The 20687-nt window shown below is 42.8% G+C and overlaps 1 protein-coding gene across 1 annotated transcript in view; it reads left to right on the forward strand.

Annotated features, from left to right (window-relative positions):
- The first annotated feature begins 10535 nt into the window (after nt 1-10535).
- Nucleotides 10536-20687, forward strand: part of SGMS1 (sphingomyelin synthase 1) — a 193765-nt gene continuing 183613 nt past the window's right edge. The window contains exon 1 of the mRNA XM_040362057.1: nt 10536-10593. The gene's annotated coding sequence lies outside the window, so the exon portion shown is untranslated. The remainder of the gene's footprint in view (nt 10594-20687) is intronic.

Below are 20687 nucleotides of genomic sequence, written 5' to 3' on the forward strand. Positions count from 1 at the left end.
CACTGTTCCTTACCTGGTGGTGCCTTCTTTCTTCTTATTTTTAAATATTGGAGCCTGCGCTCATCTTCCCCCTGGAGGTTTGCCCTGGAACATGGACTTTATATAATTTTAATCTATAGGACTCGTTTTCCCAATTTTCTTTTCCCAATCTAAATTTCTCCCATTCCAATTGTGTTACATACTCTATAATATCATAAAAGGATTTTCGTTTAACGGACTCATTATCACTTGTACTGATCACAGCGCCACTACCCCTTATGTTTCGCATTATGCATTACTAACCGCAATGCACAGACTTATTGATTACATTTCCTGACTAGAATTTCTTAACACCAACCATGTGTGATATTTTGCTTGTTTCGTCGTCGAGGAAGGAAGGTTGTCTGAACCAGTCGCGTTCTCCATATCAGTGTTCATATGTGTGAATGATATATGTAAAGATTTTTAGTGTGTAATAATAATTTCCTGTTTTTGCTGCCCTTTTGGAATTGTGTGAATAATGTTGGCAGTTAAGGCTGAGATTATTTGCTATGCTGGGCAGCAATTCTTTAAGGGTTTGACGGTGGGTTTGGCTCATTATTGTACATGAGTATGAATTGTGTGTACGTGTATATGTGAAGGTATGTGTTCTTCCTCTGCTGGCGGGTGTACAGCAGGTGTGTACAGCAGAAAGCTGGGAGAGGCTGCTCTGGTATTCTAGACATCTCTAACCAGCATTGTTATTATTCACATTGTGAAGGGATGGGGCAAGGGGAGGGAAAGGGCTCATTTATTATAAGGCTCAGGAGATAACGCTATGCATTTTTCATTGTGTTGAATTGTTTGCTGTGTTTATTTTTAACCCAAACTATATGCAGAGTCAGCATGGGAAAGTACATGGCACACTTACACGTTTAACCATACTCGTATGTACTTTTGCTACAGGGAAATAGGCTGTCAAAATTGTTTCCGGATGATTTAGGGGCCGGATGTCTGAAAAATGCAGTAAAGGTAAAATGACTTGTTGCTCATAGTATCCAATGAGCTTTGACCGGTCACATTTACAGTCTGCATTTGAAAAGGAAGTGTAGTGGTTGCTATGGGCAACAAGCATCACCTGCAGTCTTTGATAACTATGTGCTGCTAAAGTGTATGTAAAACCTATATCTATTTCCCAGTGTCATGTATCACTGTATATCTTTTTCTTAAGACAAGTATGTGGTTCGTTTTTTTTATTTTTCTAAATCATACTTACCTAGGTGGATGCTGCATCGGTCCCCCCACGAGAACTGAGCGATCAAACACTGCAGATTGACCGGTTCTCAGGGCTCCTGCTCTCTGCTCTGCCCCCCACGCTTACTGGAGTGCTGGGCTGTGGAGGGGACGGGAGCAGCCGGCTCAGACTCAACAGCAAGCGGAGAGCCTGAGCCGGGTGCCCGTCCAGGCATGTGGGCGGATCCCGAATTCATTGTCGCAATCTTGCCCATGCTTGGACTGGCTCTGTGATGTCACAGCCAAACGAGCTTTGGCTGTACTTCTTTTAAGCAAATCATTTTATGTAAATCTGTTGTAAAGTGTCTTACTTGCAGATCTCCCCAGTAACAGCACTTTGTATTCCAGGGTGACAACACTAAACTAATGCCTTAAAAACTAGCAGCAATGTTGTCAGCCTGCACTGCGCACCTCTTAAGTTGGCCATTAGGCTGTCTCCTGCAGACAGTGAGATGTTTCCTGCACAAAATAGACTGACAACATTGCCGTTGATTGCACGGCAGTGGCTTTATGTTGTCAGCCTGGAATATGAATGGTTGTTACTGGCAGGATCTCCTTGTAAGGAACTTTGCAAGAGATCCACAAAAAAAATGATTTGCTTAAGAAAATTATATACAGTATATTGAGGAATGGTGGCCAAATGTACTGTTGTAACACAGAGCAGCACTCATCTAGTCATAGCTTTGGAGATTGAAAGTGATGCTATGACATGGACAGCACATTTATTTTTCCTCGTCATAACATAACTGAACATTATGTAATGGTGTCATACTATTGTGAGTTGAAATGACTTGGTTGACTGCGTACAAATAAAAGCATATTGACATTGTTGCTGTTAATGCTGTAGTTTTATTTTTTTGTTGTAAAGGAAGAAATAAAGGGTGACAGTCTCATTAAGAGCCGGTTCACACTGGGGCGACTCGTCGGGCAACTCAGCTGCCTGACAAATTGCGCTCCGCTCTGTTCAATGGAACCATTCTAATAGGAGCCACTCAAGTCGCTCCGACTTAGAAAAAGGTTCTTGTACGACTTTGGGGGCGACTTGCATTGACTTCAATACACAAGTCATTTTGCAAGTCGCCTCTGAAGTCGTCTTGAGATCGCCTTGCCGAGTCACCCCCAAAGTCGTGCCTCCCCTGTGTGAACCGGGTCTAAAGGTGACCTTCCATTGCAAACTGAAAGTCCACTTTATAACAGATTCTTGCCCTGTAAGCCATTTGTAAACAACGGTTTATCCAAAAAAAAAAAAGCATCTTCCTCGGCCTTCAATGTTTCTGAGGGTCATGGGTGCATCATAATGTTGGGAGCGTGAAATCCCTCTAGCCCATTGCAAGAGTAAATTCTCGTTGGATTTTTTTTTTTTTGTTTTCAGGGGGTGGATGGTTGGCTCATAAATTAGTTTTTTACAGCAGTCTGTGTTGGGGGAAATGAGCTGGGAAAAAACGCAGACCTTCCTTTGAAATGGAAGGTCTGCTTTGAACCCACTTCTAGACAATTATATATATTTTTTTTTTTTTTTTTTTTTTAGGCAAAGCTGGAAAAAGTTCAAACATCCTTTCAAGTTTGTATTGCTACCTGTAACTCGATTGGACTGATATCTCCTTGCTTTTCAGTACCTGTGGCATTAGCATAAGAAATAATGGGGAAGAGGTATCATTAGGACTAGAAGACACTAGTCGATAAGGCAGCAAAACAAAACCTGCAGTGGTTTTGACCCTTCCCTACTAAAAACTGTTTTTGTTGCTGTACTTGCCCACATTGGGGGAGATTCCTCATGGCATCATATTATTCTAACGGTCTGTCACTGGAACAGGGAGTAGGTAGAATTAAAGTAGTTGTAAACCCTCTCCTCTACCCAGTGAAGTAAATAGACTCTGATGATACACGTAGATGAAACAAATCTCCCTAAATAAGTTTTACATGTATATCTTCTGTCTTTCCCTTTCTACATGCTTTAGAAAGTGCACATAGTGTTACAAATCGTGTTTCCTCATTCAGCAGTGGGAGGGGAGTCTGGGCATACACTGTGTGAGAGCTGATTGGAGGAAAGGCGCGCACACACCCCCTCTCCACATATGTAGAGGAATGAAGGAACCTGCAGAGCTGTACTGTAAATAGATACGCTCTCTGCTTATCTATTTCTTGTCTCCCTCCCCCACACAAATTTGAAGCTGTTTTCTTGTGTCGGAAAACTAGTCAGAAGTGACTCTGCTGATGACGGAGGAAGGGAGAAGCAGAAAGACATGGCACTCAGCACTTTGGAAAGAAATGAGTAAACACTACAACTATACTAACACTACTGATGTGCCCAGGTAATATTTCATGAATGGGGTTTACAACCACTTTAATCCCATTGGGAACACAGATATTAATAAAAACATGATTGAGGTTCTAACTGTTCCCTTCTTTATTACAAAACTGTCTGGAGATCTTTTTTAATATAGAGGTTTTTAATAAGGAACTTAAGGACCCCACCTCCACTTGTGTATTTTACTGAGTTATCTCCCAAGAAACCTACATGGAGGGCCAGTGGTGTTTTGTAGGAATCCACCATGCTGCTACACACAGGGTTTCATGCCACTATTTTCCTCTGTGAAATCAGGATGCCAAGCACCTAACAGGCATGTCCTGTGGTATGCCATGCAGGGGAGCCCGGAAGTACCAGGAATCGAAAGACACTGCCCAATGGCGTGGTGCTGTGCATGCGCAATATAATAATCCACGGCATGATGTGGATATCCCTAAAGGCTGCAGTCAAGAGAAATTTTAACTTTCCCTATGCGAGAATCCAAAAAGTAGAGAGGAACAATACCCCCCCCCCCCCCACACACGTTAAAAATTGAGAGATTTTGAGAGAGATATAAGATGGTGAAAGGTGGCAAGGAAGGAGGAAGGTCCATTTGGACTCTCTGTACATGTTTGCATCTCCACACAAGAACAAGGAAAGGTCCTATTGCCCATAGTAACCAACCAGGTTCCAATTGTCAGTTATATAGTTCAGGTATGAAAATGAATCGAGGTTCATGACTGGGTGTCATAAGAAAGAGAACTATTTCATTGGCACATTTTTCATGCATGTCACGTAGTGTGCCATAGGAAAAATGTGTTATTGTAGAAAAAAAATCACATTCTGGTGTCTAGTATTGGACTAGTGCAGTTTTGAGAGCATACTGTATATGTTAGGCAGTCATTCACTATGTGTATGCAAGTGCTCTTAAAGTTTGAGCAGAATAGAGGTAGGTATCTAAAATGTAAGTGGACAGAGAGAAAGAAAGATACACATCTGTTCTGAGTGGCCTTCTCCTGGACCCCATTAGCTTATAGATGGTGGCCATCTCCCAGACCCTATTAGTACATAGATGGTGGCAATCTCGTGGACCTTATTAGTGTATAGATAGTGGTCAAAACACTCAGGGTTGTGATTCATATATAATTTTTTACAACTTTCAGACTGTCATTTTACAGTCAGAACATCTGAAAATCAAATTTTGCTTTGCACGTGACTTGAGCTTAATCTATTTTTGCGGGACAACCAAAAAAATAGACTGTTGGTGAGAACCGAAAATTTAATTGAGAGCTTTTATTTCAAAGGAAATTAACGTAATCTAGGGCGGAGTTGCCTGGAAGCTTAGTAGGAGATAATATAGATGCAGCTAAATGTAATTTAAAGTGAATCTGTATGTTTGCTAAAAAGAAAACCTCTAAGCTAAGCAAATACATAGCTGAATCCTAAGCTGTCCTTTCATAACTTCTTTTTCAGGCTTTAAACCCTTTGGCACTCTCTGGATCCCTGCCAGATTCAATATGCAAATAGTGGCTTGTTTAAAGTCACCAATTGTTTATCTATAGGCACACCCCAGGTGACAGTGCCAAGGCTTGATGATGGGTTGCTTAGGCACCACACACTGTATTATAAAATTGATGTAGGGGTGGGGCTTGTCTAATCACCACTACAAGGAAGTGGAGAAACCTCCCTAACGCTCCTGGCAGCACTGGGGAAATCAAACTGAAAAATAATTCCCACAGCTTATGCTGTTCATTTGTTTTTTGACGATGGTAGTAAACCACTCAAAAATGCATTATATTGCATGTTGCCAATTCTCAGATGTAGTAACTACATTCGTTTTCCTTTTTTAGGCATTTTTTTTTAGGCTTTTTACCTGAGAAAAAATAACTCATGCAACCATTACATTTAGGGTTCATGCACAAGAATTGTTTTTTTCGTAAATTTCCTGGCGCTGGAAAAACCTCATCAGAGAAAACCTACCTGCTGCCTCTTCCTCTCTGCACATCTAGGTAGAGGGAGGAGGCAGCTTCACCTGGTTCATTCTCCCTCTGAAAAGCATCTGTACAGACACTTATCGGGGGGAGTCAGCCCAGTGTGCAGATCTGCGATTGGTCAGACCAGGCAGAAATCTGAAGGTAATATCTTCACCAAATTTTTAGCTAAGATATTAGTTTACAGGGAACAGAAACCATGACATTCCTGCAACACCTTGCGACTTTCAGTTTTCTGATGCGTGTCACAAATTTTCCTCGGTATAAGCAGAATCCACATTACCAGGACAAATAGACCAGTTTCAGGTCTATCTGCGCCACCTGCACCTGTTTCGATTTCAAAGTTGAATATAAGTTAGCGCTGGTCCACACCTGATAAACAGAGGGGATGTGGCAGTTTTCCATATAGAAAACTGCTGCGGATTCCTGCCAGGTGTGGCCTTGTCATATGGGATGTGAACTGTCGGTAAACAACTCACATTCTTCTCTCTGCTCGTGCAGTGCTCTTCTGTCTGCTTGTGCAATGCTTCCTGCGCTCTAAGCTGAGGAGGAGGAGGGACGGGCATAGGCAGAGAGATCAGAGCAAGCAGCTCCATGTGCTTGCTCAGCTCTTTGTTTGACAGGCCATACACTGTGCAAATTTGAAATTTGCAGATCTCCCCCATCAACACAGACAATGCTGACATGGGAATCTCTCCTGCCGAGTGATTGTCAGCTCCCGGCAGAGGGGCAGGGCGGGCAGGGAAAGCCGTCCCCATTGGGAGAAGATAGTAATTATCGCTAGCAGCTAAAGCAAGAGAATCTGGCAGGCTGGTTGTACCTAAGTTGATCGAACCCTCAACTTGGCACATTTCGCCTGCCCATTAACGGTTTGAATCCTGGCCGATTCCTGCTGATGTATGGCTGGCCTTAATTTCCCCCAGTGTGTTGTTTGTTTGGTTCATGTCAAGTGTGCTTCACGTCAGTGGTAATTTTTTTCTGGGGGGGCAGCAAGCAGTGTGCCACCGACACCCCCGTCCGTCGGGAGCACTTACCCCATCGCTTTACTGATAGCTTCCCCTGCTCGGCGGCCTCCCCTGCTCTCCACGGGTCATCACTGCGGTGGCTTCTGTTTTCCTCCCTCGGCGGCCAATCGGGAGTCTTCTCTTTTTGGCCAATTGGAAAACAGGTCTCACACCTGCATCTGATTGGCCAGATTGAGGATCAGTGTTTCAACAGCAAATGTTCATTTGCTGTTGTAACACCTGGATGGGCTCCGAGCGCAATGCTCTGCGTCCGGAGCCCACCCTAATTTGAAGCTTTTATTCAGGTGCTTAAAAAAAACGCTCCCGGCGACTTGAAAGGGACCGGACACATGAATAGGGGGTAGCGTCCATGAATAGAGGGGGCGGCGCCCGGGTGACCCTAATGGATGGGCCGCCACTGCTGCATCAAACAGTTGGAAAAATAATAGTTTATCTGGCACCTTATGTTTTGATGCACTAGGAATTTATTTAGCAGATTCAAACTGAAGCTTTAGTTGGGCTTTAATACCCAAACTGTATGCAAATTAGTATTTTTTATAACTGATCGATTTTACAGGCAGACAACGCAAAATAAGTGTACCGAGCAAAGACTGCTACATTCAAACCCAGTTGTTGGGCCTTTACTGTTTTGCATGCAGCTGTGTTGATTTGGGGCTTTGGATTTTCTTGGACTGACCTGAAGCGATCTCTGTAAGATCAATCAGGACCACACAGCTCCTCTATTTGTGTGAAATGATGAATTGGTCAACCGCAGGGAGGTCATGGGAATTTCTGGCTTTCTTTGCACAAAGATTCTCTATTTCTGCTCCAGAATTGTGCGGCTTCAATTTATACGCAATCATCTCTAATTATGACAGCTGTTTTTATTTTCTGCTGTGTAATTTGACATGAATAAAATGACAGGTTTAGGAATCGGGAGGCTGCAGTGCAGTAATAGTATGTGTGTTGACGGCGAGGATGGATGAAAGCTCCCAATTCAGCTAGTCCTGCATGTACAAATGTAGCTTTTTTTTTTTCTTTTTTTGTGTTTGGTCAAAGATGTTAAAACCCAAGATGAAGGCATGTGGGAACAAAAGGTGTGCAGTGTTTTTCTCGGTACCATAGCCAGCTATGAGAATTATTTCTATATGGTTATGCTGATTGCTCTTGTGCTGATCATGCCCTCTTCAGGGCTGTGCTGTTACATAACCTTTTGTTTTTATTGACTGAAGAGGTAAAGAATAATTCTGCCATGAACCTTACAGGTAAAGGGGGACGCTTGGGCAGAGTTAGGGCGCCTTCACACTGCCCAGGTGCGATCCTATACTCTTTGGGCAAAGTACAGCTAATCTTTGTTTTTTGTGCGGTTTAGCTGAGCTTTCCCATAGAATTCTAAAGCCCTGTACAGACGATCGGATATCTGATGGAATCTAATCCGATGGATTTTTTCGTCGGATATCCAATGAAGCTGACTTTCATCAGTCTTGCCTACACACCATCAGTCAAAAATCCGTGCCAAAACGCGGTGACATGCAACACTACGACGAGCCGAAAAAAATAAAGTTTCAATGCTTTCGAGCATGGGTCGACTTGATTCTGAGAATGCGTGGATTTTTGTCTGATGGAGTTCCACACAGACGATCGGATTTTTCTATCGTTTTTTTATCCATAGGAAAAATGTATTAATTTTCTATTCTATGTTCTAATTTTTTTTCACCGATGGGGGGGGAAAAAAAAAAAACGATGGGGCCCACACACGATTGGTTTATCCGATGAAAACAGTCCATCGGTCTGTTTTCATCGGACAAACCGATCGTGTGTACACGGCTTTAGAGGTCCCCGGTTTGAGAGAGCGCACCAAAGATGCAAAATGCAGGAGTTTTGGGTGTTTTCTAAAAACTGCACCAAAATCACAGCAGGGCAGTGTGAAGCCTCCCTTAGTAATAGCCTTATGTTTTTTGGCCCCTTTTACACTGCTGGGCTTTTGCCATGTTTTTCCAAGGCGTGAAAGTGCATGAAAATTATTCCCCATTAAATCCTTTGTAACTGTTTACCGCAGGTGTGCTACGCTTTGAAAAGTCCTGCATGCTGCATCTTTGTAGTTTTTCAAAAGCACACCAAAATCACCTTCTATTGTAAATCAATGGTAATACACCAAAAAGATCATCAGTGTGAAAAGGGCCTTAACCACTTGCCGACTGCCACACGCAGATGTACGTTGACACAATGGCATGGGCAGGCACATTGGCGTACCTGTAAGTCCAATTAAATGTAAAAACTGACATCTCAGATTGGAGCCACTGTACTAACAATCCGATGTTAGAACAACGATTTTCCCTGCTGTGCTATTGTTATTCCATTATTTCTTATGTGGAAATTTGCTTTGATGTACGAGTTCTTTGGATTGCAAGCATGTTTCTGGAACAAATTATGCTTGCAATCCAAGGTTGTACTGTACTGTTCTTTGTAGGGTGGCACTTTTAGAGCCCACTCACACAGGGGCAACACGACTTCTAGCAATACTTTGGGAGGCAACTTGGACACGACTTGCGTATGAATCATCAGGCAACTTCAAGTCGCCTCCAGGACAGGAGGCTTTCCAGTGGCCAATCAAACAACAATCAGCTCTGTGAGAGGCAAGGGGAAGGGAGGGGTTTGCCTGAGAAATGTATGTTATCTTGCTGTATTGTTGCTTCAGTTAAAGCGGATGTCCGCTGAAAAAAAATATATTAAAAGCCAGCAGCTACAAATACTGCCGCTGCTGACTTTTAATATCAGCACACTTACCTGTCCTGGAGTCCAGCGCCGTCCGCAGCAGAGGACGAGCAATCGCTCGTCACTCTGCTGCCCCCCCGCCATCCTCGGTGAGGGAACCAGGAAGTGAAGCGCTCCGGCTTCACTACCCGGTTCCCTACGGCGCGAGTCGCGATGCGCTGACTGGCTCCCGCTGTGTTCTGGGAGCCGAGTGTTTCCCAGAACACAACGGGGGGCGATAGGTGACGTCCTGCCCGCAGTCTACCCGCAGACTGTGTGGCCGGAAGTGGGTGCAAATACCTGCCTTTAGACAGGTATCTGCACCCCCCTCCCCCTGAAAGGTGTCAAATGTGACACCGGAGAGGGGGAGGGTTCCGATTTGCTGTAGTGGAGGGTGGAGCTCCGCTTTAAGACAGTGATCCGACTTCTGAGGCGACTTCCATTGAAATCAATGGGTACAAGTTGCCTAGAAGTCGGATTGAAGTAGTACAGGAACCTTCAGTAGTGTACATTAAGACGGCTCTCATTCACTTCCATTCATTTTCTCGACCATGTGACTTGGGGCGACTTGAAGTCGGATCCCAGGTCGCCCCAGTGTGAACCGGCTCAAATTATCAGTTTTATTATTGAAAGGAAAACTAATATCTTGGGAATGATTGAAGATGCAATATTGATTTTTTGAAATATTGCTTCACACTACAGAATGTCCGATTTTACCATGTACAGGTGTAGTGAACCTTTTTTCTAGGCATATCACAGAACTCTTCTATGTAAGGTGGACAAATAAGAGTCCATTAATATTCCATGTCATGGGATGTTGCGTCTAAACAGATGTATTGGTGGTATTCTTGTATGCTGACTATATAAATAAACACTCTGTGTGAAAGTGATGTGGACAAATTGGAGGAGATTTAGTAAAACTGGAGCATGCAAAATCTGGTGCAGCTCTGCATTGAAACTAATTATCTTCCAGGTTTTCCTGTCAAAGCTTAATTGCACAAGCTGAAGTTAGACGCTGATTGGTTACCATGCACAGCTGCACCAGATTCTGAGCGCTCCAGTTTTTGTAAATATACCCCATTATGTCTGAAAATTTAATGAGGTCTGCTTGGCATTGAAAAGGGGGAAAACAAAATTCATATACTTTTAAAATCTGAAATCGTAACTTTTGCGTAGAGTACAACGCTTCTCCTAGTACGTGTAATGTAAAGTCTGTGTATACTGAGTTGTCGTTTTTTTTTCATTCAGCGATCACAGCTTCAAGATGGATGTAGTCAAAGAAGTGGATCAAAACAGTCACTTTGAAGTAAGTTATCTTCTTATATTTCGCCCTTTCATGTAAGCCTATGTATTTTTTATTTAAAAGACCCATTTACATCAGATGTGTTAGACCCTGTTCACACTATGGCGTTTTTCAGGGGCTTTAGCGCTGGAAATAGCCTCTTCTAAGCGCCTTTTATTCATTCAAGTGTGACTTTTCACACTCGGACGGTGCGTTTGCAAGCAGCATCTTTGGGGTGCGTTGGGAGTGTTTGTATTTAGCGCTCCCAAAACATCCTGCCCATTGTAATGAATGGGAAGCGTGCTTGCTAGGCTCTTCAGGAGGGGCACAACAGTTTTGATCCCCTTCTTTGGGGTTAATAGTGCCCCACTAACGTCTGAAAATAGTAGTAAAGTGCCGCTAAAACGAGCGGCGCCTAACCGCGGCCCTAGTGTGAAAAGAGTCAAAGGTTGCTCTGGGTAGCCTTCCTCAATGCAGTCCCAACGCATAGACAAGGTAAAAAGCTTTGCGCTCAATCATGTTCATGCACACACTACTGCACTGAAAAAAAGTACAGCATGTACTACTTTTTTTTCAGTGCAATTTGCAGTTTGACGCAATCCACTGCATTTCCCCACTCTGTGGCCAATAGAAATGAATGAAATTTCACTTTGTGAAATTCCAATAAAGTTTGCACATAAAAAAATCAACCAATCAGTGTGATCGTCTGCTTTCAGTTCACCGGCACTGCTGCTTTCCAGCACACACCAGTGGCAGTGCGGTATCCCATTGTGCTGGTGTGAATGGGCCCCAATGCTTTTGGTTTATTTTTCTCTCACAAGATATAAAAACATTTGTCTCATCTGATATTTCTGCACACTGTATTCTTTATTTTTCTTATTTAAAGTTTAAATTTAGCATCAAGGCGTTTTTTTTTTTTTTTTTTTTTTTTTCCTGTTTGCCTAAACCTTGCCTTATCCGACAGAAGTGATGACGCAACTGTGACGGTTGGAGAACCATATGCAGCCATTTGTGTGCACAGCACACTAGACTCTGTTTAATCTAAGTGCTTTAAGCTCCTTATGTCTCAAGGTGTTTTCATATATAATCTTCTTTAGTTAACCTCTCAGTCTGCTAATAGTAGATGATGTCTGGGGAAAAGGACATTAATGTTGCAAGATGTAGATCTATAGTGAGGTTAATGTATTTTATTTATTGTATACGTTTGTGTGTCAGATATTTGAATTTGCAGGGCAATTGTGCATGCTTGGATATTAACTTATATTTAGGGGATTTTATCAAAACTGGAGCAGCTGTGCATGGCAACCAACCAGCTTCTATCTTTCATGTTTAAAACGTAAATGATCAAGCTGAAGCTAGAAGCTGATTGGTTACCATGCACAGCTCCTGAAAATTCTGTCTTCTTCAGTGTTGGCAAATTATCTGCATTGTACTTTAATTGTAACTAGGCTGGTAAAAAGAGCCATGGTCATTCTGAATGGCGAGGTAGCTGTACAGTATGTATTTTAAGTGCTAGTTCACACCAGAAGCAGTTCCGTGTGCTTTTTTTCAGCACAAAATGCATGCACGGTGTTTTCCATGTATTCCAATAGCTCCAGTTCACACCATGCAGTCAGTTTCTGCAATGGAGACTGACCGGAAACTGGCTGCATGGTGTGAACTAGAGCCATTGAAAAACATGGAAAACACTGTGCATGCATTTTTAGTGCTGAAAAAAAGCGCACAACGGAACTGCATCTGGTGTGAACTGGCTCGCTATTATTCGCTCTCATCTAACTGTGATGAGTAGACATTGCCTATAGTGTGTTTTACTTCCTCATCATAAGCAAAGGTTTATGATGTATACGACCGTAAAGGAGTTAATTCGTTATAAAAGCAATCTCATTGTATATGGTTTTATGGTGATCTAGGTGTATTGTGTTGTAAGAGTTTTTGAAATAGTATTTCTATTGAATTTAAAACCTCTAGTTAAACGCATGCAAATTTTATAGTCTTCCTAACCTTGTACTTTCACAAGTTCCTCCCTGCAGTTCATACTTGTGGCTGACCTGGAAACTATTAGGAAGTCAGTAATTCATTCTAGGACACGTGAATGATTTTCCAACCTCTTCCAAAACCGAATTCTCTGGAACCCAGCCCTACTAGACACCAAGGAGCTCCCATTTAGTCTGTTTCTGATTTTAACGTTTTTTTTTTTTTTTTTTCTTGCAAACATCTGCAAATATGTGTGGAAGTTACATGTGTTGTGCAGGTCTAATCTATTCACTCAAATCAAAATTATTACACAAAATACATGTAGTTTAATAATATAATGATATATTATGTGTCTCATCTTGATAAGAGTAGAACATTTCAATACAGAGGCCTTGATGCAGCGTGCAACTTCTACCCATGTTTTCCCAAATATGAGCAGATTGCATTGTATGCTTAGTGAATTACTCCTTTAGTTGTGCTGACACCACAAGTTGGTTATGTGGCATCCATTTATTTTCTGTCTTTATTGTCCTAAAGCAGTGTGTTGTGGGTATTTTTCTCATGGCAGCCCAATGTAAGTAGCCTTTGTTCCCAAAGATGATCAATATTAGGGGGCATTGCGCTGACCACAAATGCGAGGGACAGTTTTACTTTCAAAATATTTTATTTTCATAGTATATAGATTACAATTTTATACAATTATTTATTGTTCTAAAGTCACATAAATAATAAATCCTGGACAATGACAAAATTAATCGAATAAGTGCTGAGTAGCTTAAAATTGTAGAGATAAACAGTTAGAAGGGTAAAATAATCCTATTAGGTCCTACCAAGAAAGCAACTAGCTTGGAGAGAGACACCAAAGAGCAGAGGTGTTCTCAATCCCCGGCACCCCTAAAGGGTAACGCGCTGTGCCGGCGGAGAGAACCCATCCCTCCGATGACCCTATCCAAGAGGTCCTTATGTCGAAAATAATCAGCCCTATGAATTGAAACATAAGGAAAAAGATTTCTGTAGGTTATATGACAGTATTAAGAAGAAATGAAAAAACATGGGAGTAATTCTTGTGTCATTTCCAGGTACTCTCAAAGCCGATAACAATAAAGAAGATCAGAAAAAAGGAAAGAGATAGAGCAGGGGAGAAAAAAGACAGGAGAAGGGGGGGATACGTGTCTATCTTAATGTTGAGAAAGGGAGAGATCCATAGAGACACCCTTAGAGATAGAGATCCCTTCATATTTAGCCCAGGGATCCCAGATAATTTCAAACTGTAGGGTCGTGTCATTTAAGATGCTGACCAATTTTTCTTAAACCATTATCAAGGATATCTTCTTTTTAACTTCCGATAAGAAGGGCTTAGGTTTTTTCCATGCTTTAGCCACTGTGAGCTTGGCTCCTGTAAGTATGAAGTGGATCAATTTGTGTGTGTATTTAGAAATAAGAGGTATATGAGCATTGAGTAGAGCCACATAAATGGATCTGGGAACCTGACAACCCGTCACCTTGAATATCATGTTAAAAACTTTATTCCAGAAGGGATGGATCCTAGGACAACCCCACCAGGTATGGGCCATTTACCCTAGTAGTTGATACCCCCTGAAGCAAGTTGGATCTGCAGTTGGATATATTGCTGCAAGTTTAGTGGGGGTCAAGTACCACCTGGTAAGAACCTTAACATTAGCTTCCATCAGGGATATATTAAGGATTCCCCTGAAAGATTTAGGCTCTATGCCAGGTCTCCAGATCCCAGCTGCATTGGAGATGTTTCTCCCACGCTTCCATGTAAGAAGATTTTACCTGTAGGGTGGTGAGTGAGGGAGGAATAAATCATAGAGATGCCTCCTCTTTGCTCCAAGTCTGGGAGTTTCAACTTTTTAACACAATAGTCAAGGGTCAATGGTTTCCCAGATCTAAAGAAGTGTCCTATACGGTTTATCCATTTGCTTTATGTGTTTTTAACCATAGAAATGGTCACAGAGATTAGAAGTGTTCCTTGATGAGAACATGCAGACTATATAAATCTCTGTGAGCATGTTTCTGTTGTAGGGCATTGGGGCATTTGGGTGGTAATTTCGTGAATAAGAACGCATCACAGATCCCCTGTTAGACTTAGAGGGGCCGGAGTTGGTCATGGCAACTCATGGTCTCAAAAGCCTTTTTCTGTTTACGTATCATTGGCTAAAAAAAAATCCAAGCAAACTGCTTTTTCATATTGTCTTGCAGTAAAGAATGAAAAGGTATTTAGTTTTCATTTCTTGACCTTTTCAATGCTATTTGCATTGTCTCACATAGCATTCCGTTTGATGCTATTTGCTGCTGGGGTTATAGACCATAAAAGCACATTCTTACGGTAAAGGGAGAGGCACCACCCTTTGACGTATATATGGTTTAGGACTGCATGTCAGTCTTGACACTGAAAGATGCAATTTAGGAACCAGCTAAACTGAAAAAAAACTAAATTTTCTTCAAATTTTTCAAACCTATTCGGCAACGACTTCCTAAAAGAAATGATGGTGTTCTTGTCAATTAGAACAATAAAGTAGCTGAAAAAGTCAGTCATTACTGGTGAAAGGAAAGTGATACAAATCTTCTTCTGCTGGCTGTAAACCCCATCAGCTTATGTATTCGTTGTGTTCAGATTTTCAATGTGGTTGATTTACTAAAGGCAAATAGTCTTTGCACTGCAAGTGGAGTTGCGCTAGATCTGAGGGGAAACTCTGAAAGTAATGCTCTGCTAATTTCTATGATTCAATCATGTGCAAGCAAAAATGCTGTTTTTTTCCCTCCCTTGCATGTTCCCCTCAGATCTAGAGTAACTTTTGCAGTGCAGAGACTATTTTTTCTTTTATAAAATCGACCCCATTGTGTGTTTTTTGGGTTTTTTTTTCCCTCTTTCCTCCTTGGCATGCCATGCTTATGAGCTGATATTGCTGTAGCAAATACACATGCTTCAGTTTTTATACTACCAGCTTGCAGCTCCTTGAGCATCAGGAGATTACTGCAAGAGTAGGTCCAAAAAATGAAACCCCCCTTTTGAACCCGCCATGCTGGTAGTCTGTCTTATTTCTTGAAAATGTCTGTCTATGGGAACATTGAAGAAAGCATTGCTCTCCATTGTCTGTACTTTTTGGCTTAGGGAAAATTCAGAGGTCTTAAGAGGACCTATGTCACGTACTTCATAGGAGACTAAGATGACAAGGTTGGCCTCTCTTGTATATCCAGCCCAGGCCCCACTGAAGATGGAATAAATGGTGCCATGGAACACGAGTGCCGACACGTGTTGCTGGTAGAACTTTGCAGTAGGAAATGCAGGCTGAACCAGGCTGGCAGGGCATCAGGTCAGGAGCGGTAACTGTACAGGATGAGCAAGCTAAAGGTTAAAGGAGCATTCGGAATACACTGCAGGTTCTGGGCCTGAGGCTTGTCAAAGCTTCCAGCGGACTGAAGACAAGAACACGCTGTCGTAATTGACGCTGATATGGTTGTGAGTCACAGCAGGTACTCCGAGATAACATGGAGCCAAATCAGAGACAGAAGCAAAGTCACCGGTCTAGCTGAGGTCATCAGCAGGTAGGCAGCTTAGTGCAAAAGTATGGTCAAAGGCGGATCCAAGGTCAGAAGGGGTAGGCAGAAGAGCAATCGGAATCTGAGATCAGGTCAGTAGCAAGCAGAGTCGGCAACAGAGCTTAGACGCAGGATAAAAGCAGGGCCACAGGAACAGGTGAAGACCAATCTGCATGGAACATGAGCATCCTTTAAACAGCCTGTCTGGCACCAATGGGAATTGTGTGTGCATGTGCACCATTCTGTGGGAAACACCATGCACGTATATGCGTACCAGATGTCTTACAGGGATTCCCTTACAAGCTGCGGATGGCTGGACATAAAGACAAGTAGATATTTTAGATTGTAAGCTTGTTGAAGGCAAGGACTGATGTGCATGTACAAAATGTAAAGCGCTGCATAAACTGTCATGCACTGTAAATGTCTGTAATAAGTAAATAATAATGTACCTTATGGTACCTGCACCTCTCTGCATGTGTAGGCCTGTTTTGTCTTTTGTTCCCACCATCAATTACACTATGGTTGACCAAATAAATTAGATGCAGATGAGGTAAATACAATATATTTGCAAAATTAGATTTCCAGTGAAGCTAGACGTACAGTTCAGCTGTACAAGTCTGACTCCTGAGATTGGATAATATGACACTTGTGACATTGTGACATGTTTAGGGGAATTGTGATGCAACAACAAAGGAACCCATTCTAGTGAATGGCTACAAATCAATTCATCGTCTTGCCTGTTCGCAGCTGAAGCAGAATATTGTTAATATGCTAGATCAGGGGTCTTGAATTAAAATTCAAGGAGGTCCGGTCACTAAAATTTTCTTTGGGCCGAGGTCCGAATCTCAAGTTCCCATTTTTCCCCATCACAGCGCTCCTTTACATCAGGGGTCCCCATCACAGAGCTCCTTTACATCAGGTGTCCCCATCACAGCACCCCTTTACATCAGGTGTCCCCATCACAGCAGCCCTTTACATCAGGTGTCCCCATCACAGCACCCCTTTACATCAGGTGTCCCCATCACAGCACCCCTTTACATCAGGTGTCCCCATCACAGCACCCCTTTACATCAGGTGTCCCCATCACAGAGCTCCTTTACATCAGGTGTCCCCATCACAGAGCTCCTTTACATCAGGTGTCCCCATCACAGCACCCCTTTACATCAGGTGTCCCCATCACAGCACCCCTTTACATCAGGTGTCCCCATCACAGAGCTCCTTTACATCAGGTGTCCCCATCACAGCACCCCTTTACATCAGGGGTCCCCATCACAGCACCCCTTTACATCAGGGGTCCCCATCACAGCACCCCTTTACATCAGGGGTCCCCATCACAGCACCCCTTTACATCAGGTGTCCCCATCACAGCACCCCTTTACATCAGGTGTCCCCATCACAGCACCCCTTTACATCAGGGGTCCCCATCACAGCACCCCTTTACATCAGGGGTCCCCATCACAGCACCCCTTTACATCAGGTGTCCCCATCACAGCACCCCTTTACACCAGGTGTCCCCATCACAGCACCCCTTTACATCAGATGTCCCCATCAGAGTCCCCCTTAACATAAAATAAGGGTCACGCCGATGGGCACATTTTATGTTAAGGTACACTCTAATGGACAAGTTTTATGTTAAGGGACATCCTGATGGGCACATTTTATATAAAGGGGCACACTGATGGGCACAAGAAAACGTGTCCCTTAACATAAAATCTGCCCATCAGAGTGCTCCTTAATACAAAATGTGCCCATCAGTGTTGCTCTTAAAATAAAATATGCCCATCAGAGTGCCCCTTAACAAAAAATGTTCCCATCAGCATGCCCCTTAACATAAAATAAGGGTCACGCTGATGGGCACCTTTTATGTTAAGGGGCACTCTGATGGGCACATTTTATTTTAGGGGTACGCTGATGGGTATATTTTTAATGTGTATGCTGATGGGCATATTTTATGTTAAGGGGCACTCTGATGGGCACAACAAAATGTGTCCATCAGTGTGCCCCTTAACAAAATATGCTCATCAGTGTGCACATTCAAAATATACCCATCAGCGTACCCCTTAAAATAAACTGTGCCCATCAGAGTGCCCCTTAATATAAAATTCGTCCATCAGAGTGTCCCTTAACATAAAAAAAAGCTGCCCATCAGCGTGACCATTATTAAGTATGCCCAGCAGTGTACACAATAACAAATCTGCCCATTAGTGACAACTAATTAACTTGTCACATACCTTGCATGCAAGATGGGCGAAAGCTGCACGATAAGGAGAGCCCGGGACCGCGAGTAGCAGGGGGGCGGGGCGCGCATGGGACGTCACGCCCCAATCTCGCACAGAGAGCCAGGAGTGGACCCGCAAGCTGCAGGGGGCGGGGCACGCACGTGACGTCACGCCCTGTGAGCGCAAGCTTGTCTTCTCCCCTCTCAGCGTCACTGGTTGCTGTGGAAACCCGCGGCCCCAGCAAACGCTGACATTTAAAATTATTCTGGCGGCATGGTGGTCCGGGCAGAAGCGCCACCCGGGCCGGACTCGGACCGCGGGCCGCCATTTAGTGACGGCTGTGCTAGATGAACAAACTTGCATGCATAAACTTGTGTGTTTCAATACCTGCTACTGTATAAAGGCTTTGGTTGCTGAAAATATATATTCTAATGATGCAAACCATATCATGAATCTAATTTCCCTTTAAATTCAAACTTGTTCTCCATGTCTGGCATGTACCGTATCAGTTATTTTAATATTTCTGCATTTTCAGCTTTCTTATATTAGACATCTGTAGGTATAGTGAGACTTTGAAATGCAAATTATAATTTCCCCTTGTCATTCTAAATGTTAATTTTCTGGGAAAGGCTTATAAGCTTGTTCATTCTTTTGGATGATTTGCATATTATCTGGAAACACATGTAAAAGTTTTCATGCTGGCCACTTTCCAAAGTTAGAAAATATATTACCTGCTGTGCTGTGGATATGGCTTTCAATGCCCTTGTGTATACAGTATATTTACTCACTGGATTGCCACTAACACATTTGCACATTTTGGGATATTTATAGCCTAAAACAATTCAAAATTTTGTTTTTCGGGTAGGTTTAATCATCACTTATCTGTTCTCCGCTGAGCCTGCATCATGTAATAATATATACTGTATGTTAGGTGTAACACCTGCCAAGTCCCTGCCAACAGCAGGGTAGAAATATGTGGATTGTGCTGAACATTTGTTGGGCTTTGTGTTGCACCGCGTTGACCTGAGTGTTCCATACAATGTTTAGGCTTGGAAAGCCAGTTCTTATATCATCCTTTGTCTGCCATGGAAGGGCAGCCTTTTGCACACATCTCAACACATACAGTAAATATAAGGAATAATGTATTTTATAACATAGTCGATATAAAAAGTCTACACACCCCTGTTAAAATGTCAGGACAAAGATAAATCATTTCAGAATAATTTTCACACCTTTAATGTGACCTATCAATCGTACAACGAAGTTGAACAACAAACTGAAATCTTTTAGGTGGACGGAAGTAAAAATAACAAAAATATGGTGCACACCCTTAAACTAATACTTTGTTAAAGCACGTTTTGATTCTATTACAGCACTCAGTCTTTTTGGGTATGAGTCTTATCAGCATGGCACATTGACTTGGCAATAGTTGCCCACTGTTTGCGAAAACATTCCAAATCTGTCAGATTTTGAGGGCAACTCCTGTACACAGCCCTCTTCAGATCACCCCACATATTTTCAATCAGATTCAGGTCTGGGCTCTGGCTGGGTCATTCCAAAACTTGAATCTTCTTCTGGTGAAGCCACTACTTTGTTGATTTTAGATGTATGCTTTGGGTCATTGTCATCCTAAAAGATGAAATTCCTGTTCAGGCTTCTGCTAGAAAGCTGAACATGAAGGGGGCATGCAGCCTGCCGATCGCAGCTGCACCATGTTGCTAGGACCTGGCGTGACCCCGATCTCTCAATTTAAAGAGCCGCTGACGTGGCTTTTTAACCATGTGATTGGCTGTGTCCAATCACAGCCGGTCACATGTAAGTACAGGAAGTGCTGGGAATCGACTCTCGTTACCTTACAGTGTGTGGTCAGGAGAGCCGATCAACTGCATCTCCTCACAGGGGACAACAAGACTTGTAATCAGGGCACTGATTACGCTAAAGTCCTACCTGTGCCAGCAATCGGTGCCCATTAGTGATGCCAGTCAGCCCTGGCTTTCAGTGCTGCCCATCAATGCCACCTATTCGTGCTGCCTACCAGTGCCACCTAGAAGTGCCCACTAGTTCCACCCATCAATGCTCATCTGTACCACATATCAGTGCCACCTATCTGTGCCCATAAGTGCGGCATATTGGTGCCTCCTCATCGGTGACCATCAGTGCAGCCTCATCAGCGCACATCAGTGAAGGATAAAAATTACTTATTTACAAAATTTACTGACAAACTTTTAATTCTGTAAAAACAAAAAACCCAGCAGTGATTAAATACCACCAAAAGAAGGCTCTATTTGTGTGAAGAAAATGATAAAAAATTTCACATGGTTACAGTATAGCATAGCTGCGCAATTATTCAAAGTGTGACAG

Source organism: Rana temporaria, chromosome 8 (assembly GCF_905171775.1).
Source record: "Rana temporaria chromosome 8, aRanTem1.1, whole genome shotgun sequence".
NCBI classification, from domain to species: Eukaryota; Metazoa; Chordata; class Amphibia; order Anura; family Ranidae; genus Rana; species Rana temporaria.